At 51.7% G+C, this 18,098-nt stretch overlaps 10 non-coding genes across 10 annotated transcripts; all 10 read right to left on the reverse strand.

Annotated features, from left to right (window-relative positions):
• Positions 1–989: 989 nt before the first annotated feature.
• trnat-cgu (transfer RNA threonine (anticodon CGU)) lies at positions 990–1,062 on the reverse strand. The gene has a single exon. It is a non-coding gene; the product is annotated as a tRNA-Thr (tRNA).
• Positions 1,063–2,308: 1,246 nt separating this feature from the next.
• Positions 2,309–2,381, reverse strand: trnat-ugu (transfer RNA threonine (anticodon UGU)). Its single transcript has one exon. It is a non-coding gene; the product is annotated as a tRNA-Thr (tRNA).
• A 1,247-nt stretch (positions 2,382–3,628) lies between these two features.
• trnat-cgu (transfer RNA threonine (anticodon CGU)) lies at positions 3,629–3,701 on the reverse strand. The gene has a single exon. It is a non-coding gene; the product is annotated as a tRNA-Thr (tRNA).
• Positions 3,702–4,947: 1,246 nt separating this feature from the next.
• On the reverse strand, positions 4,948–5,020 carry trnat-cgu (transfer RNA threonine (anticodon CGU)). The gene has a single exon. It is a non-coding gene; the product is annotated as a tRNA-Thr (tRNA).
• Positions 5,021–6,266: 1,246 nt separating this feature from the next.
• Positions 6,267–6,339, reverse strand: trnat-ugu (transfer RNA threonine (anticodon UGU)). Its single transcript has one exon. It is a non-coding gene; the product is annotated as a tRNA-Thr (tRNA).
• A 2,565-nt stretch (positions 6,340–8,904) lies between these two features.
• trnat-ugu (transfer RNA threonine (anticodon UGU)) lies at positions 8,905–8,977 on the reverse strand. Its single transcript has one exon. It is a non-coding gene; the product is annotated as a tRNA-Thr (tRNA).
• Positions 8,978–11,542: 2,565 nt separating this feature from the next.
• On the reverse strand, positions 11,543–11,615 carry trnat-ugu (transfer RNA threonine (anticodon UGU)). The gene has a single exon. It is a non-coding gene; the product is annotated as a tRNA-Thr (tRNA).
• A 2,565-nt stretch (positions 11,616–14,180) lies between these two features.
• Positions 14,181–14,253, reverse strand: trnat-ugu (transfer RNA threonine (anticodon UGU)). Its single transcript has one exon. It is a non-coding gene; the product is annotated as a tRNA-Thr (tRNA).
• A 1,246-nt stretch (positions 14,254–15,499) lies between these two features.
• trnat-ugu (transfer RNA threonine (anticodon UGU)) lies at positions 15,500–15,572 on the reverse strand. The gene has a single exon. It is a non-coding gene; the product is annotated as a tRNA-Thr (tRNA).
• Positions 15,573–16,818: 1,246 nt separating this feature from the next.
• Positions 16,819–16,891, reverse strand: trnat-ugu (transfer RNA threonine (anticodon UGU)). The gene has a single exon. It is a non-coding gene; the product is annotated as a tRNA-Thr (tRNA).
• Between the last annotated feature and the right edge of the window lie 1,207 nt (positions 16,892–18,098).

The following is an 18,098-nucleotide window of genomic DNA, read 5'->3' on the forward strand; positions in this document are numbered from 1 at the left end:
ATGATGCGGAATGGGTCTGGGTCGATTGCTCTCTGCAGGGTCGGTGTGGACGAGATTAGAATAAATTAGATTGGCTACAGTGTGGAAACAGGACCTTCAGCCCAACAAGTCCACATCGATCGTCTGAAGAGTCACCCACCCAGACCCGTTTCACTCTGAATAATGCACCTATGACTAGGGGCAATTTAGAACTTCCTGTAGAAGGGCTCATGCCCGAAACGTCGATTCTCCTGCTCATTGGATGCTGCCGGACCTGCTGCGCTTTTCCAGCAATACATTTTCAGCTCAGCAATTTAGAATGGCCAATTCAGCCGGCCTGCACGTCTTTGGACTGTGAGAGCAAACCGGAGCAAACCCACGCAGACTCTGGGAGAATGTGCAAAGTCGACACAGACTCGATTCCCTAAAGCTGGAATCGAGCCTGGCTCCCTAGCGCTGTGAGGCAGCAGTGCGAACCACTGAGCGACTGGTTGGGCGGAATGGCCTGTTTCCAAACTGGAGGGATCCTATGCCTCTGAGATTTCTGACAATCACCGGGAGACCTAATTGGGAATTGTCATTCGCTCGCTTGGAGTGACTGAGGTCAGCGATCTCAAAGTTAAATCCGTGAACACACACAGCCCCGTTCTTTGCCTGCAGAAAAAAGAAGTTTGTGGATTTCAACTGAACGCTGTAAGTGACAAAAACAGAAGTTGCAGGAAAAGCTCAACAGGTCTGAGACGAGAAATGAGAGTCGACAGGTGTCTGTCACTTCAGGGTAATGACCCTGGTGTTTCAGACATCAGTTCCCAAGCTCTTGACAAAAACAGCAGCTATCAGTCCAACAGGGTTATTCAGGAGCGCGACTCGTTCATTTGGTGATTGCGGGTGAACGCCATCGCTTCCAAATAAGCCGGTTAGACGACAAGCTGGCGTTGAGCTTGAACATAGCATCCTACAGTCTCATGCCAAGCGTTGTAAACTGAGTGGGCGCTGGAGACATGGCTGAGAGGCCCCAGTGAGATTTGAACTCACGACTTCTGGTTTACGAGACCAGCGCTCTAACCGCTGAGCTATGGAGCCGGGTGGCCCGGCGCACTGCACTGGATTGGTTAACACTGGCTGACTCAAATACTTGGGACACAGGTTTCAATCGACTCTCGCGTCACCGTCTGTCCAGTTTGAACATTCTGCCCGTGTGTGCGTGGGTTTGCTCCGGCTGCTCCGGTTACCGCTCTCAGTACAAAGATGTGTAGCTTCTGCGGGATTGGCCATGCTTCATTGTCCCATTGTGTACGGTGATAGTGCAGGCCCGGTGGATTCGTCAGCATTAAATGTGGAATGATGCGGAATGGGTCTGGGTCGATTGCTCTCTGCAGGGTCGGTGTGGACGAGATTAGAATAAATTAGATTGGCTACAGTGTGGAAACAGGACCTTCAGCCCAACAAGTCCACATCGATCCTCTGAAGAGTAACCCACCCAGACCCGTTTCACTCTGAATAATGCACCTATGACTAGGGGCAATTTAGAACTTCCTGTAGAAGGGCTCATGCCCGAAACGTCGATTCTCCTGCTCCTTGGATGCTGCCTGACCTGCTGCGCTTTTCCAGCAATACATTTTCAGCTCAGCAATTTAGAATGGCCAATTCAGCCGGCCTGCACGTCTTTGGACTGTGAGAGCAAACCGGAGCAAACCCACGCAGACTCTGGGAGAATGTGCAAAGTCGACACAGACTCGATTCCCTAAAGCTGGAATCGAGCCTGGCTCCCTAGCGCTGTGAGGCAGCAGTGCGAACCACTGAGCGACTGGTTGGGCGGAATGGCCTGTTTCCAAACTGGAGGGATCCTATGCCTCTGAGATTTCTGACAATCACCGGGAGACCTAATTGGGAATTGTCATTCGCTCGCTTGGAGTGACTGAGGTCAGCGATCTCAAAGTTAAATCCGTGAACACACACAGCCCCGTTCTTTGCCTGCAGAAGAAAGAAGTTTGTGGATTTCAACTGAACGCTGTAAGTGACAAAAACAGAAGTTGCAGGAAAAGCTCAACAGGTCTGAGACGAGAAATGAGAGTCGACAGGTGTCTGTCACTTCAGGGTAATGACCCTGGTGTTTCAGACATCAATTCCCAAGCTCTTGACAAAAACAGCAGCTATCAGTCCAAGAGGGTTATTCAGGAGCGCGACTCGTTCATTTGGTGATTGCGGGTGAACGCCGTAGCTTCCAAATAAGCCGGTTAGACGACAAGCTGGCGTTGAGCTTGAACATAGCATCCTACAGTCTCATGCCAAGCGTTGAAACTGAGTGGGCGCTGGAGACATGGCTGAGAGGCCCCAGTGAGATTTGAACTCACGACCCCTGGTTTACAAGACCAGCGCTCTAACCGCTGAGCTATGGAGCCGGGTGGTCCGGCGCACTGCACTGGATTGGTTAACACTGGCTGACTCAAGTACTTGGGACACAGGTTTCAATCGACTCTCGCCTCACCGTCTGTACAGTTTGAACATTCTGCCCGTGTGTGCGTGGGTTTGCTCCGGCTGCTCCGGTTACCGCTCTCAGTCCAAAGATGTGTAGCTTCAGCGGGATTGGCCATGCTTCCTTGTCCCATTGTGTACGGTGATAGTGCGGGCCCGGTGGATTCGTCAGCATTAAATGTGGAATGATGCGGAATGGGTCTGGGTCGATTGCTCTCTGCAGGGTCGGTGTGGACGAGATTAGAATAAATTAGATTGGCTACAGTGTGGAAACAGGACCTTCAGCCCAACAAGTCCACATCGATCCTCTGAAGAGTCACCCACCCAGACCCGTTTCACTCTGAATAATGCACCTATGACTAGGGGCAATTTAGAACTTCCTGTAGAAGGGCTCATGCCCGAAACGTCGATTCTCCTGCTCATTGGATGCTGCCGGACCTGCTGCGCTTTTCCAGCAATACATTTTCAGCTCAGCAATTTAGAATGGCCAATTCAGCCGGCCTGCACGTCTTTGGACTGTGAGAGCAAACCGGAGCAAACCCACGCAGACTCTGGGAGAATGTGCAAAGTCGACACAGACTCGATTCCCTAAAGCTGGAATCGAGCCTGGCTCCCTAGCGCTGTGAGGCAGCAGTGCGAACCACTGAGCGACTGGTTGGGCGGAATGGCCTGTTTCCAAACTGGAGGGATCCTATGCCTCTGAGATTTCTGACAATCACCGGGAGACCTAATTGGGAATTGTCATTCGCTCGCTTGGAGTGACTGAGGTCAGCGATCTCAAAGTTAAATCCGTGAACACACACAGCCCCGTTCTTTGCCTGCAGAAAAAAGAAGTTTGTGGATTTCAACTGAACGCTGTAAGTGACAAAAACAGAAGTTGCAGGAAAAGCTCAACAGGTCTGAGACGAGAAATGAGAGTCGACAGGTGTCTGTCACTTCAGGGTAATGACCCTGGTGTTTCAGACATCAGTTCCCAAGCTCTTGACAAAAACAGCAGCTATCAGTCCAACAGGGTTATTCAGGAGCGCGACTCGTTCATTTGGTGATTGCGGGTGAACGCCGTCGCTTCCAAATAAGCCGGTTAGACGACAAGCTGGCGTTGAGCTTGAACATAGCATCCTACAGTCTCATGCCAAGCGTTGTAAACTGAGTGGGCGCTGGAGACATGGCTGAGAGGCCCCAGGGAGATTTGAACTCACGACTTCTGGTTTACGAGACCAGCGCTCTAACCGCTGAGCTATGGAGCCGGGTGGCCCGGCGCACTGCACTGGATTGGTTAACACTGGCTGACTCAAATACTTGGGACACAGGTTTCAATCGACTCTCGCGTCACCGTCTGTCCAGTTTGAACATTCTGCCCGTGTGTGCGTGGGTTTGCTCCGGCTGCTCCGGTTACCGCTCTCAGTACAAAGATGTGTAGCTTCTGCGGGATTGGCCATGCTTCATTGTCCCATTGTGTACGGTGATAGTGCGGGCCCGGTGGATTCGTCAGCATTAAATGTGGAATGATGCGGAATGGGTCTGGGTCGATTGCTCTCTGCAGGGTCGGTGTGGACGAGATTAGAATAAATTAGATTGGCTACAGTGTGGAAACAGGACCTTCAGCCCAACAAGTCCACATCGATCCTCTGAAGAGTAACCCACCCAGACCCGTTTCACTCTGAATAATGCACCTATGACTAGGGGCAATTTACAACTTCCTGTAGAAGGGCTCATGCCCGAAACGTCGATTCTCCTGCTCCTTGGATGCTGCCTGACCTGCTGCGCTTTTCCAGCAATACATTTTCAGCTCAGCAATTTAGAATGGCCAATTCAGCCGGCCTGCACGTCTTTGGACTGTGAGAGCAAACCGGAGCAAACCCACGCAGACTCTGGGAGAATGTGCAAAGTCGACACAGACTCGATTCCCTAAAGCTGGAATCGAGCCTGGCTCCCTAGCGCTGTGAGGCAGCAGTGCGAACCACTGAGCGACTGGTTGGGCGGAATGGCCTGTTTCCAAACTGGAGGGATCCTATGCCTCTGAGATTTCTGACAATCACCGGGAGACCTAATTGGGAATTGTCATTCGCTCGCTTGGAGTGACTGAGGTCAGCGATCTCAAAGTTAAATCCGTGAACACACACAGCCCCGTTCTTTGCCTGCAGAAAAAAGAAGTTTGTGGATTTCAACTGAACGCTGTAAGTGACAAAAACAGAAGTTGCAGGAAAAGCTCAACAGGTCTGAGACGAGAAATGAGAGTCGACAGGTGTCTGTCACTTCAGGGTAATGACCCTGGTGTTTCAGACATCAATACCCAAGCTCTTGACAAAAACAGCAGCTATCAGTCCAACAGGGTTATTCAGGAGCGCGACTCGTTCATTTGGTGGTTGTGGGTGAACGCCGTAGCTTCCAAAAAAGCCGGTTAGACGACAAGCTGGCGTTGAGCTTGAACATAGCATCCTTCAGTCTCATGCCAAGCGTTGAAACTGAGTGGGCGCTGGAAACATGGCTGAGAGGCCCCAGGGAGATTTGAACTCACGACTTCTGGTTTACGAGACCAGCGCTCTAACAGCTGAGCTATGGAGCCGGGTGGCCCGGCGCACTGCACTGGATTGGTTAACACTGGCTGACTCAAATACTTGGGACACAGGTTTCAATCGACTCTCGCCTCACCGTCTGTCCAGTTTGAACATTCTGCCCGTGTGTGCGTGGGTTTGCTCCGGCTGCTCCGGTTACCGCTCTCAGTACAAAGATGTGTAGCTTCTGCGGGATTGGCCATGCTTCATTGTCCCATTGTGTACGGTGATAGTGCGGGCCCGGTGGATTCTCCAGCATTAAATGTGGAATGATGCGGAATGGGTCTGGGTCGATTGCTCTCTGCAGGGTCGGTGTGGACGAGATTAGAATAAATTAGATTGGCTACAGTGTGGAAACAGGACCTTCAGCCCAACAAGTCCACATCGATCCTCTGAAGAGTAACCCACCCAGACCCGTTTCACTCTGAATAATGCACCTATGACTAGGGGCAATTTAGAACTTCCTGTAGAAGGGCTCATGCCCGAAACGTCGATTCTCCTGCTCCTTGGATGCTGCCTGACCTGCTGCGCTTTTCCAGCAATACATTTTCAGCTCAGCAATTTAGAATGGCCAATTCAGCCGGCCTGCACGTCTTTGGACTGTGAGAGCAAACCGGAGCAAACCCACGCAGACTCTGGGAGAATGTGCAAAGTCGACACAGACTCGATTCCCTAAAGCTGGAATCGAGCCTGGCTCCCTAGCGCTGTGAGGCAGCAGTGCGAACCACTGAGCGACTGGTTGGGCGGAATGGCCTGTTTCCAAACTGGAGGGATCCTATGCCTCTGAGATTTCTGACAATCACCGGGAGACCTAATTGGGAATTGTCATTCGCTCGCTTGGAGTGACTGAGGTCAGCGATCTCAAAGTTAAATCCGTGAACACACACAGCCCCGTTCTTTGCCTGCAGAAGAAAGAAGTTTGTGGATTTCAACTGAACGCTGTAAGTGACAAAAACAGAAGTTGCAGGAAAAGCTCAACAGGTCTGAGACGAGAAATGAGAGTCGACAGGTGTCTGTCACTTCAGGGTAATGACCCTGGTGTTTCAGACATCAATTCCCAAGCTCTTGACAAAAACAGCAGCTATCAGTCCAAGAGGGTTATTCAGGAGCGCGACTCGTTCATTTGGTGATTGCGGGTGAACGCCGTAGCTTCCAAATAAGCCGGTTAGACGACAAGCTGGCGTTGAGCTTGAACATAGCATCCTACAGTCTCATGCCAAGCGTTGAAACTGAGTGGGCGCTGGAGACATGGCTGAGAGGCCCCAGTGAGATTTGAACTCACGACCCCTGGTTTACAAGACCAGCGCTCTAACCGCTGAGCTATGGAGCCGGGTGGCCCGGCGCACTGCACTGGATTGGTTAACACTGGCTGACTCAAGTACTTGGGACACAGGTTTCAATCGACTCTCGCCTCACCGTCTGTACAGTTTGAACATTCTGCCCGTGTGTGCGTGGGTTTGCTCCGGCTGCTCCGGTTACCGCTCTCAGTCCAAAGATGTGTAGCTTCAGCGGGATTGGCCATGCTTCCTTGTCCCATTGTGTACGGTGATAGTGCGGGCCCGGTGGATTCGTCAGCATTAAATGTGGAATGATGCGGAATGGGTCTGGGTCGATTGCTCTCTGCAGGGTCGGTGTGGACGAGATTAGAATAAATTAGATTGGCTACAGTGTGGAAACAGGACCTTCAGCCCAACAAGTCCACATCGATCGTCTGAAGAGTCACCCACCCAGACCCGTTTCACTCTGAATAATGCACCTATGACTAGGGGCAATTTAGAACTTCCTGTAGAAGGGCTCATGCCCGAAACGTCGATTCTCCTGCTCATTGGATGCTGCCGGACCTGCTGCGCTTTTCCAGCAATACATTTTCAGCTCAGCAATTTAGAATGGCCAATTCAGCCGGCCTGCACGTCTTTGGACTGTGAGAGCAAACCGGAGCAAACCCACGCAGACTCTGGGAGAATGTGCAAAGTCGACACAGACTCGATTCCCTAAAGCTGGAATCGAGCCTGGCTCCCTAGCGCTGTGAGGCAGCAGTGCGAACCACTGAGCGACTGGTTGGGCGGAATGGCCTGTTTCCAAACTGGAGGGATCCTATGCCTCTGAGATTTCTGACAATCACCGGGAGACCTAATTGGGAATTGTCATTCGCTCGCTTGGAGTGACTGAGGTCAGCGATCTCAAAGTTAAATCCGTGAACACACACAGCCCCGTTCTTTGCCTGCAGAAAAAAGAAGTTTGTGGATTTCAACTGAACGCTGTAAGTGACAAAAACAGAAGTTGCAGGAAAAGCTCAACAGGTCTGAGACGAGAAATGAGAGTCGACAGGTGTCTGTCACTTCAGGGTAATGACCCTGGTGTTTCAGACATCAGTTCCCAAGCTCTTGACAAAAACAGCAGCTATCAGTCCAACAGGGTTATTCAGGAGCGCGACTCGTTCATTTGGTGATTGCGGGTGAACGCCGTCGCTTCCAAATAAGCCGGTTAGACGACAAGCTGGCGTTGAGCTTGACCATAGCATCCTACAGTCTCATGCCAAGCGTTGAAACTGAGTGGGCGCTGGAGACATGGCTGAGAGGCCCCAGTGAGATTTGAACTCACGACCCCTGGTTTACAAGACCAGTGCTCTAACCGCTGTGCTATGGAGCCGGGTGGTCCGGCGCACTGCGCTGGATTGGTTAACACTGGCTGACCCAAGTACTTGGGACACAGGTTTCAATCGACTCTCGCCTCACCGTCTGTCCAGTTTGAACATTCTGCCCGTGTGTGCGTGGGTTTGCTCCGGCTGCTCCGGTTACCGCTCTCAGTACAAAGATGTGTAGCTTCTGCGGGATTGGCCATGCTTCATTGTCCCATTGTGTACGGTGATAGTGCGGGCCCGGTGGATTCTCCAGCATTAAATGTGGAATGATGCGGAATGGGTCTGGGTCGATTGCTCTCTGCAGGGTCGGTGTGGACGAGATTAGAATAAATTAGATTGGCTACAGTGTGGAAACAGGACCTTCAGCCCAACAAGTCCACATCGATCCTCTGAAGAGTAACCCACCCAGACCCGTTTCACTCTGAATAATGCACCTATGACTAGGGGCAATTTAGAACTTCCTGTAGAAGGGCTCATGCCCGAAACGTCGATTCTCCTGCTCCTTGGATGCTGCCTGACCTGCTGCGCTTTTCCAGCAATACATTTTCAGCTCAGCAATTTAGAATGGCCAATTCAGCCGGCCTGCACGTCTTTGGACTGTGAGAGCAAACCGGAGCAAACCCACGCAGACTCTGGGAGAATGTGCAAAGTCGACACAGACTCGATTCCCTAAAGCTGGAATCGAGCCTGGCTCCCTAGCGCTGTGAGGCAGCAGTGCGAACCACTGAGCGACTGGTTGGGCGGAATGGCCTGTTTCCAAACTGGAGGGATCCTATGCCTCTGAGATTTCTGACAATCACCGGGAGACCTAATTGGGAATTGTCATTCGCTCGCTTGGAGTGACTGAGGTCAGCGATCTCAAAGTTAAATCCGTGAACACACACAGCCCCGTTCTTTGCCTGCAGAAGAAAGAAGTTTGTGGATTTCAACTGAACGCTGTAAGTGACAAAAACAGAAGTTGCAGGAAAAGCTCAACAGGTCTGAGACGAGAAATGAGAGTCGACAGGTGTCTGTCACTTCAGGGTAATGACCCTGGTGTTTCAGACATCAATTCCCAAGCTCTTGACAAAACCAGCAGCTATCAGTCCAAGAGGGTTATTCAGGAGCGCGACTCGTTCATTTGGTGATTGCGGGTGAACGCCGTAGCTTCCAAATAAGCCGGTTAGACGACAAGCTGGCGTTGAGCTTGAACATAGCATCCTACAGTCTCATGCCAAGCGTTGAAACTGAGTGGGCGCTGGAGACATGGCTGAGAGGCCCCAGTGAGATTTGAACTCACGACCCCTGGTTTACAAGACCAGCGCTCTAACCGCTGAGCTATGGAGCCGGGTGGCCCGGCGCACTGCACTGGATTGGTTAACACTGGCTGACTCAAGTACTTGGGACACAGGTTTCAATCGACTCTCGCCTCACCGTCTGTACAGTTTGAACATTCTGCCCGTGTGTGCGTGGGTTTGCTCCGGCTGCTCCGGTTACCGCTCTCAGTCCAAAGATGTGTAGCTTCAGCGGGATTGGCCATGCTTCCTTGTCCCATTGTGTACGGTGATAGTGCGGGCCCGGTGGATTCGTCAGCATTAAATGTGGAATGATGCGGAATGGGTCTGGGTCGATTGCTCTCTGCAGGGTCGGTGTGGACGAGATTAGAATAAATTAGATTGGCTACAGTGTGGAAACAGGACCTTCAGCCCAACAAGTCCACATCGATCGTCTGAAGAGTCACCCACCCAGACCCGTTTCACTCTGAATAATGCACCTATGACTAGGGGCAATTTAGAACTTCCTGTAGAAGGGCTCATGCCCGAAACGTCGATTCTCCTGCTCATTGGATGCTGCCGGACCTGCTGCGCTTTTCCAGCAATACATTTTCAGCTCAGCAATTTAGAATGGCCAATTCAGCCGGCCTGCACGTCTTTGGACTGTGAGAGCAAACCGGAGCAAACCCACGCAGACTCTGGGAGAATGTGCAAAGTCGACACAGACTCGATTCCCTAAAGCTGGAATCGAGCCTGGCTCCCTAGCGCTGTGAGGCAGCAGTGCGAACCACTGAGCGACTGGTTGGGCGGAATGGCCTGTTTCCAAACTGGAGGGATCCTATGCCTCTGAGATTTCTGACAATCACCGGGAGACCTAATTGGGAATTGTCATTCGCTCGCTTGGAGTGACTGAGGTCAGCGATCTCAAAGTTAAATCCGTGAACACACACAGCCCCGTTCTTTGCCTGCAGAAAAAAGAAGTTTGTGGATTTCAACTGAACGCTGTAAGTGACAAAAACAGAAGTTGCAGGAAAAGCTCAACAGGTCTGAGACGAGAAATGAGAGTCGACAGGTGTCTGTCACTTCAGGGTAATGACCCTGGTGTTTCAGACATCAGTTCCCAAGCTCTTGACAAAAACAGCAGCTATCAGTCCAACAGGGTTATTCAGGAGCGCGACTCGTTCATTTGGTGATTGCGGGTGAACGCCGTCGCTTCCAAATAAGCCGGTTAGACGACAAGCTGGCGTTGAGCTTGACCATAGCATCCTACAGTCTCATGCCAAGCGTTGAAACTGAGTGGGCGCTGGAGACATGGCTGAGAGGCCCCAGTGAGATTTGAACTCACGACCCCTGGTTTACAAGACCAGTGCTCTAACCGCTGTGCTATGGAGCCGGGTGGTCCGGCGCACTGCGCTGGATTGGTTAACACTGGCTGACCCAAGTACTTGGGACACAGGTTTCAATCGACTCTCGCCTCACCGTCTGTCCAGTTTGAACATTCTGCCCGTGTGTGCGTGGGTTTGCTCCGGCTGCTCCGGTTACCGCTCTCAGTACAAAGATGTGTAGCTTCTGCGGGATTGGCCATGCTTCATTGTCCCATTGTGTACGGTGATAGTGCGGGCCCGGTGGATTCTCCAGCATTAAATGTGGAATGATGCGGAATGGGTCTGGGTCGATTGCTCTCTGCAGGGTCGGTGTGGACGAGATTAGAATAAATTAGATTGGCTACAGTGTGGAAACAGGACCTTCAGCCCAACAAGTCCACATCGATCCTCTGAAGAGTAACCCACCCAGACCCGTTTCACTCTGAATAATGCACCTATGACTAGGGGCAATTTAGAACTTCCTGTAGAAGGGCTCATGCCCGAAACGTCGATTCTCCTGCTCCTTGGATGCTGCCTGACCTGCTGCGCTTTTCCAGCAATACATTTTCAGCTCAGCAATTTAGAATGGCCAATTCAGCCGGCCTGCACGTCTTTGGACTGTGAGAGCAAACCGGAGCAAACCCACGCAGACTCTGGGAGAATGTGCAAAGTCGACACAGACTCGATTCCCTAAAGCTGGAATCGAGCCTGGCTCCCTAGCGCTGTGAGGCAGCAGTGCGAACCACTGAGCGACTGGTTGGGCGGAATGGCCTGTTTCCAAACTGGAGGGATCCTATGCCTCTGAGATTTCTGACAATCACCGGGAGACCTAATTGGGAATTGTCATTCGCTCGCTTGGAGTGACTGAGGTCAGCGATCTCAAAGTTAAATCCGTGAACACACACAGCCCCGTTCTTTGCCTGCAGAAGAAAGAAGTTTGTGGATTTCAACTGAACGCTGTAAGTGACAAAAACAGAAGTTGCAGGAAAAGCTCAACAGGTCTGAGACGAGAAATGAGAGTCGACAGGTGTCTGTCACTTCAGGGTAATGACCCTGGTGTTTCAGACATCAATTCCCAAGCTCTTGACAAAACCAGCAGCTATCAGTCCAAGAGGGTTATTCAGGAGCGCGACTCGTTCATTTGGTGATTGCGGGTGAACGCCGTAGCTTCCAAATAAGCCGGTTAGACGACAAGCTGGCGTTGAGCTTGAACATAGCATCCTACAGTCTCATGCCAAGCGTTGAAACTGAGTGGGCGCTGGAGACATGGCTGAGAGGCCCCAGTGAGATTTGAACTCACGACCCCTGGTTTACAAGACCAGCGCTCTAACCGCTGAGCTATGGAGCCGGGTGGCCCGGCGCACTGCACTGGATTGGTTAACACTGGCTGACTCAAGTACTTGGGACACAGGTTTCAATCGACTCTCGCCTCACCGTCTGTACAGTTTGAACATTCTGCCCGTGTGTGCGTGGGTTTGCTCCGGCTGCTCCGGTTACCGCTCTCAGTCCAAAGATGTGTAGCTTCAGCGGGATTGGCCATGCTTCCTTGTCCCATTGTGTACGGTGATAGTGCGGGCCCGGTGGATTCGTCAGCATTAAATGTGGAATGATGCGGAATGGGTCTGGGTCGATTGCTCTCTGCAGGGTCGGTGTGGACGAGATTAGAATAAATTAGATTGGCTACAGTGTGGAAACAGGACCTTCAGCCCAACAAGTCCACATCGATCCTCTGAAGAGTCACCCACCCAGACCCGTTTCACTCTGAATAATGCACCTATGACTAGGGGCAATTTAGAACTTCCTGTAGAAGGGCTCATGCCCGAAACGTCGATTCTCCTGCTCATTGGATGCTGCCGGACCTGCTGCGCTTTTCCAGCAATACATTTTCAGCTCAGCAATTTAGAATGGCCAATTCAGCCGGCCTGCACGTCTTTGGACTGTGAGAGCAAACCGGAGCAAACCCACGCAGACTCTGGGAGAATGTGCAAAGTCGACACAGACTCGATTCCCTAAAGCTGGAATCGAGCCTGGCTCCCTAGCGCTGTGAGGCAGCAGTGCGAACCACTGAGCGACTGGTTGGGCGGAATGGCCTGTTTCCAAACTGGAGGGATCCTATGCCTCTGAGATTTCTGACAATCACCGGGAGACCTAATTGGGAATTGTCATTCGCTCGCTTGGAGTGACTGAGGTCAGCGATCTCAAAGTTAAATCCGTGAACACACACAGCCCCGTTCTTTGCCTGCAGAAAAAAGAAGTTTGTGGATTTCAACTGAACGCTGTAAGTGACAAAAACAGAAGTTGCAGGAAAAGCTCAACAGGTCTGAGACGAGAAATGAGAGTCGACAGGTGTCTGTCACTTCAGGGTAATGACCCTGGTGTTTCAGACATCAGTTCCCAAGCTCTTGACAAAAACAGCAGCTATCAGTCCAACAGGGTTATTCAGGAGCGCGACTCGTTCATTTGGTGATTGCGGGTGAACGCCGTCGCTTCCAAATAAGCCGGTTAGACGACAAGCTGGCGTTGAGCTTGACCATAGCATCCTACAGTCTCATGCCAAGCGTTGAAACTGAGTGGGCGCTGGAGACATGGCTGAGAGGCCCCAGTGAGATTTGAACTCACGACCCCTGGTTTACAAGACCAGTGCTCTAACCGCTGTGCTATGGAGCCGGGTGGTCCGGCGCACTGCGCTGGATTGGTTAACACTGGCTGACCCAAGTACTTGGGACACAGGTTTCAATCGACTCTCGCCTCACCGTCTGTCCAGTTTGAACATTCTGCCCGTGTGTGCGTGGGTTTGCTCCGGCTGCTCCGGTTACCGCTCTCAGTACAAAGATGTGTAGCTTCTGCGGGATTGGCCATGCTTCATTGTCCCATTGTGTACGGTGATAGTGCGGGCCCGGTGGATTCTCCAGCATTAAATGTGGAATGATGCGGAATGGGTCTGGGTCGATTGCTCTCTGCAGGGTCGGTGTGGACGAGATTAGAATAAATTAGATTGGCTACAGTGTGGAAACAGGACCTTCAGCCCAACAAGTCCACATCGATCCTCTGAAGAGTAACCCACCCAGACCCGTTTCACTCTGAATAATGCACCTATGACTAGGGGCAATTTAGAACTTCCTGTAGAAGGGCTCATGCCCGAAACGTCGATTCTCCTGCTCCTTGGATGCTGCCGGACCTGCTGCGCTTTTCCAGCAATACATTTTCAGCTCAGCAATTTAGAATGGCCAATTCAGCCGGCCTGCACGTCTTTGGACTGTGAGAGCAAACCGGAGCAAACCCACGCAGACTCTGGGAGAATGTGCAAAGTCGACACAGACTCGATTCCCTAAAGCTGGAATCGAGCCTGGCTCCCTAGCGCTGTGAGGCAGCAGTGCGAACCACTGAGCGACTGGTTGGGCGGAATGGCCTGTTTCCAAACTGGAGGGATCCTATGCCTCTGAGATTTCTGACAATCACCGGGAGACCTAATTGGGAATTGTCATTCGCTCGCTTGGAGTGACTGAGGTCAGCGATCTCAAAGTTAAATCCGTGAACACACACAGCCCCGTTCTTTGCCTGCAGAAGAAAGAAGTTTGTGGATTTCAACTGAACGCTGTAAGTGACAAAAACAGAAGTTGCAGGAAAAGCTCAACAGGTCTGAGACGAGAAATGAGAGTCGACAGGTGTCTGTCACTTCAGGGTAATGACCCTGGTGTTTCAGACATCAATTCCCAAGCTCTTGACAAAAACAGCAGCTATCAGTCCAAGAGGGTTATTCAGGAGCGCGACTCGTTCATTTGGTGATTGCGGGTGAACGCCGTAGCTTCCAAATAAGCCGGTTAGACGACAAGCTGGCGTTGAGCTTGAACATAGCATCCTACAGTCTCATGCCAAGCGTTGAAACTGAGTGGGCGCTGGAGACATGGCTGAGAGGCCCCAGTGAGATTTGAACTCACGACCCCTGGTTTACAAGACCAGCGCTCTAACCGCTGAGCTATGGAGCCGGGTGGCCCGGCGCACTGCACTGGATTGGTTAACACTGGCTGACTCAAGTACTTGGGACACAGGTTTCAATCGACTCTCGCCTCACCGTCTGTACAGTTTGAACATTCTGCCCGTGTGTGCGTGGGTTTGCTCCGGCTGCTCCGGTTACCGCTCTCAGTCCAAAGATGTGTAGCTTCAGCGGGATTGGCCATGCTTCCTTGTCCCATTGTGTACGGTGATAGTGCGGGCCCGGTGGATTCGTCAGCATTAAATGTGGAATGATGCGGAATGGGTCTGGGTCGATTGCTCTCTGCAGGGTCGGTGTGGACGAGATTAGAATAAATTAGATTGGCTACAGTGTGGAAACAGGACCTTCAGCCCAACAAGTCCACATCGATCCTCTGAAGAGTCACCCACCCAGACCCGTTTCACTCTGAATAATGCACCTATGACTAGGGGCAATTTAGAACTTCCTGTAGAAGGGCTCATGCCCGAAACGTCGATTCTCCTGCTCCTTGGATGCTGCCGGACCTGCTGCGCTTTTCCAGCAATACATTTTCAGCTCAGCAATTTAGAATGGCCAATTCAGCCGGCCTGCACGTCTTTGGACTGTGAGAGCAAACCGGAGCAAACCCACGCAGACTCTGGGAGAATGTGCAAAGTCGACACAGACTCGATTCCCTAAAGCTGGAATCGAGCCTGGCTCCCTAGCGCTGTGAGGCAGCAGTGCGAACCACTGAGCGACTGGTTGGGCGGAATGGCCTGTTTCCAAACTGGAGGGATCCTATGCCTCTGAGATTTCTGACAATCACCGGGAGACCTAATTGGGAATTGTCATTCGCTCGCTTGGAGTGACTGAGGTCAGCGATCTCAAAGTTAAATCCGTGAACACACACAGCCCCGTTCTTTGCCTGCAGAAAAAAGAAGTTTGTGGATTTCAACTGAACGCTGTAAGTGACAAAAACAGAAGTTGCAGGAAAAGCTCAACAGGTCTGAGACGAGAAATGAGAGTCGACAGGTGTCTGTCACTTCAGGGTAATGACCCTGGTGTTTCAGACATCAGTTCCCAAGCTCTTGACAAAAACAGCAGCTATCAGTCCAACAGGGTTATTCAGGAGCGCGACTCGTTCATTTGGTGATTGCGGGTGAACGCCGTCGCTTCCAAATAAGCCGGTTAGACGACAAGCTGGCGTTGAGCTTGACCATAGCATCCTACAGTCTCATGCCAAGCGTTGAAACTGAGTGGGCGCTGGAGACATGGCTGAGAGGCCCCAGTGAGATTTGAACTCACGACCCCTGGTTTACAAGACCAGTGCTCTAACCACTGTGCTATGGAGCCGGGTGGTCCGGCGCACTGCGCTGGATTGGTTAACACTGGCTGACCCAAGTACTTGGGACACAGGTTTCAATCGACTCTCGCCTCACCGTCTGTCCAGTTTGAACATTCTGCCCGTGTGTGCGTGGGTTTGCTCCGGCTGCTCCGGTTACCGCTCTCAGTACAAAGATGTGTAGCTTCTGCGGGATTGGCCATGCTTCATTGTCCCATTGTGTACGGTGATAGTGCGGGCCCGGTGGATTCTCCAGCATTAAATGTGGAATGATGCGGAATGGGTCTGGGTCGATTGCTCTCTGCAGGGTCGGTGTGGACGAGATTAGAATAAATTAGATTGGCTACAGTGTGGAAACAGGACCTTCAGCCCAACAAGTCCACATCGATCCTCTGAAGAGTAACCCACCCAGACCCGTTTCACTCTGAATAATGCACCTATGACTAGGGGCAATTTAGAACTTCCTGTAGAAGGGCTCATGCCCGAAACGTCGATTCTCCTGCTCCTTGGATGCTGCCTGACCTGCTGCGCTTTTCCAGCAATACATTTTCAGCTCAGCAATTTAGAATGGCCAATTCAGCCGGCCTGCACGTCTTTGGACTGTGAGAGCAAACCGGAGCAAACCCACGCAGACTCTGGGAGAATGTGCAAAGTCGACACAGACTCGATTCCCTAAAGCTGGAATCGAGCCTGGCTCCCTAGCGCTGTGAGGCAGCAGTGCGAACCACTGAGCGACTGGTTGGGCGGAATGGCCTGTTTCCAAACTGGAGGGATCCTATGCCTCTGAGATTTCTGACAATCACCGGGAGACCTAATTGGGAATTGTCATTCGCTCGCTTGGAGTGACTGAGGTCAGCGATCTCAAAGTTAAATCCGTGAACACACACAGCCCCGTTCTTTGCCTGCAGAAGAAAGAAGTTTGTGGATTTCAACTGAACGCTGTAAGTGACAAAAACAGAAGTTGCAGGAAAAGCTCAACAGGTCTGAGACGAGAAATGAGAGTCGACAGGTGTCTGTCACTTCAGGGTAATGACCCTGGTGTTTCAGACATCAATTCCCAAGCTCTTGACAAAAACAGCAGCTATCAGTCCAAGAGGGTTATTCAGGAGCGCGACTCGTTCATTTGGTGATTGCGGGTGAACGCCGTAGCTTCCAAATAAGCCGGTTAGACGACAAGCTGGCGTTGAGCTTGAACATAGCATCCTACAGTCTCATGCCAAGCGTTGAAACTGAGTGGGCGCTGGAGACATGGCTGAGAGGCCCCAGTGAGATTTGAACTCACGACCCCTGGTTTACAAGACCAGCGCTCTAACCGCTGAGCTATGGAGCCGGGTGGCCCGGCGCACTGCACTGGATTGGTTAACACTGGCTGACTCAAGTACTTGGGACACAGGTTTCAATCGACTCTCGCCTCACCGTCTGTACAGTTTGAACATTCTGCCCGTGTGTGCGTGGGTTTGCTCCGGCTGCTCCGGTTACCGCTCTCAGTCCAAAGATGTGTAGCTTCAGCGGGATTGGCCATGCTTCCTTGTCCCATTGTGTACGGTGATAGTGCGGGCCCGGTGGATTCGTCAGCATTAAATGTGGAATGATGCGGAATGGGTCTGGGTCGATTGCTCTCTGCAGGGTCGGTGTGGACGAGATTAGAATAAATTAGATTGGCTACAGTGTGGAAACAGGACCTTCAGCCCAACAAGTCCACATCGATCCTCTGAAGAGTCACCCACCCAGACCCGTTTCACTCTGAATAATGCACCTATGACTAGGGGCAATTTAGAACTTCCTGTAGAAGGGCTCATGCCCGAAACGTCGATTCTCCTGCTCCTTGGATGCTGCCGGACCTGCTGCGCTTTTCCAGCAATACATTTTCAGCTCAGCAATTTAGAATGGCCAATTCAGCCGGCCTGCACGTCTTTGGACTGTGAGAGCAAACCGGAGCAAACCCACGCAGACTCTGGGAGAATGTGCAAAGTCGACACAGACTCGATTCCCTAAAGCTGGAATCGAGCCTGGCTCCCTAGCGCTGTGAGGCAGCAGTGCGAACCACTGAGCGACTGGTTGGGCGGAATGGCCTGTTTCCAAACTGGAGGGATCCTATGCCTCTGAGATTTCTGACAATCACCGGGAGACCTAATTGGGAATTGTCATTCGCTCGCTTGGAGTGACTGAGGTCAGCGATCTCAAAGTTAAATCCGTGAACACACACAGCCCCGTTCTTTGCCTGCAGAAAAAAGAAGTTTGTGGATTTCAACTGAACGCTGTAAGTGACAAAAACAGAAGTTGCAGGAAAAGCTCAACAGGTCTGAGACGAGAAATGAGAGTCGACAGGTGTCTGTCACTTCAGGGTAATGACCCTGGTGTTTCAGACATCAGTTCCCAAGCTCTTGACAAAAACAGCAGCTATCAGTCCAACAGGGTTATTCAGGAGCGCGACTCGTTCATTTGGTGATTGCGGGTGAACGCCGTCGCTTCCAAATAAGCCGGTCAGACGACAAGCTGGCGTTGAGCTTGACCATAGCATCCTACAGTCTCATGCC

Source organism: Chiloscyllium plagiosum, unplaced genomic scaffold, assembly GCF_037043375.1.
Source record: "Chiloscyllium plagiosum isolate Xiang-an unplaced genomic scaffold, Cpla_swu_hap1 HiC_scaffold_38, whole genome shotgun sequence".
Taxonomy (NCBI): Eukaryota; Metazoa; Chordata; class Chondrichthyes; order Orectolobiformes; family Hemiscylliidae; genus Chiloscyllium; species Chiloscyllium plagiosum.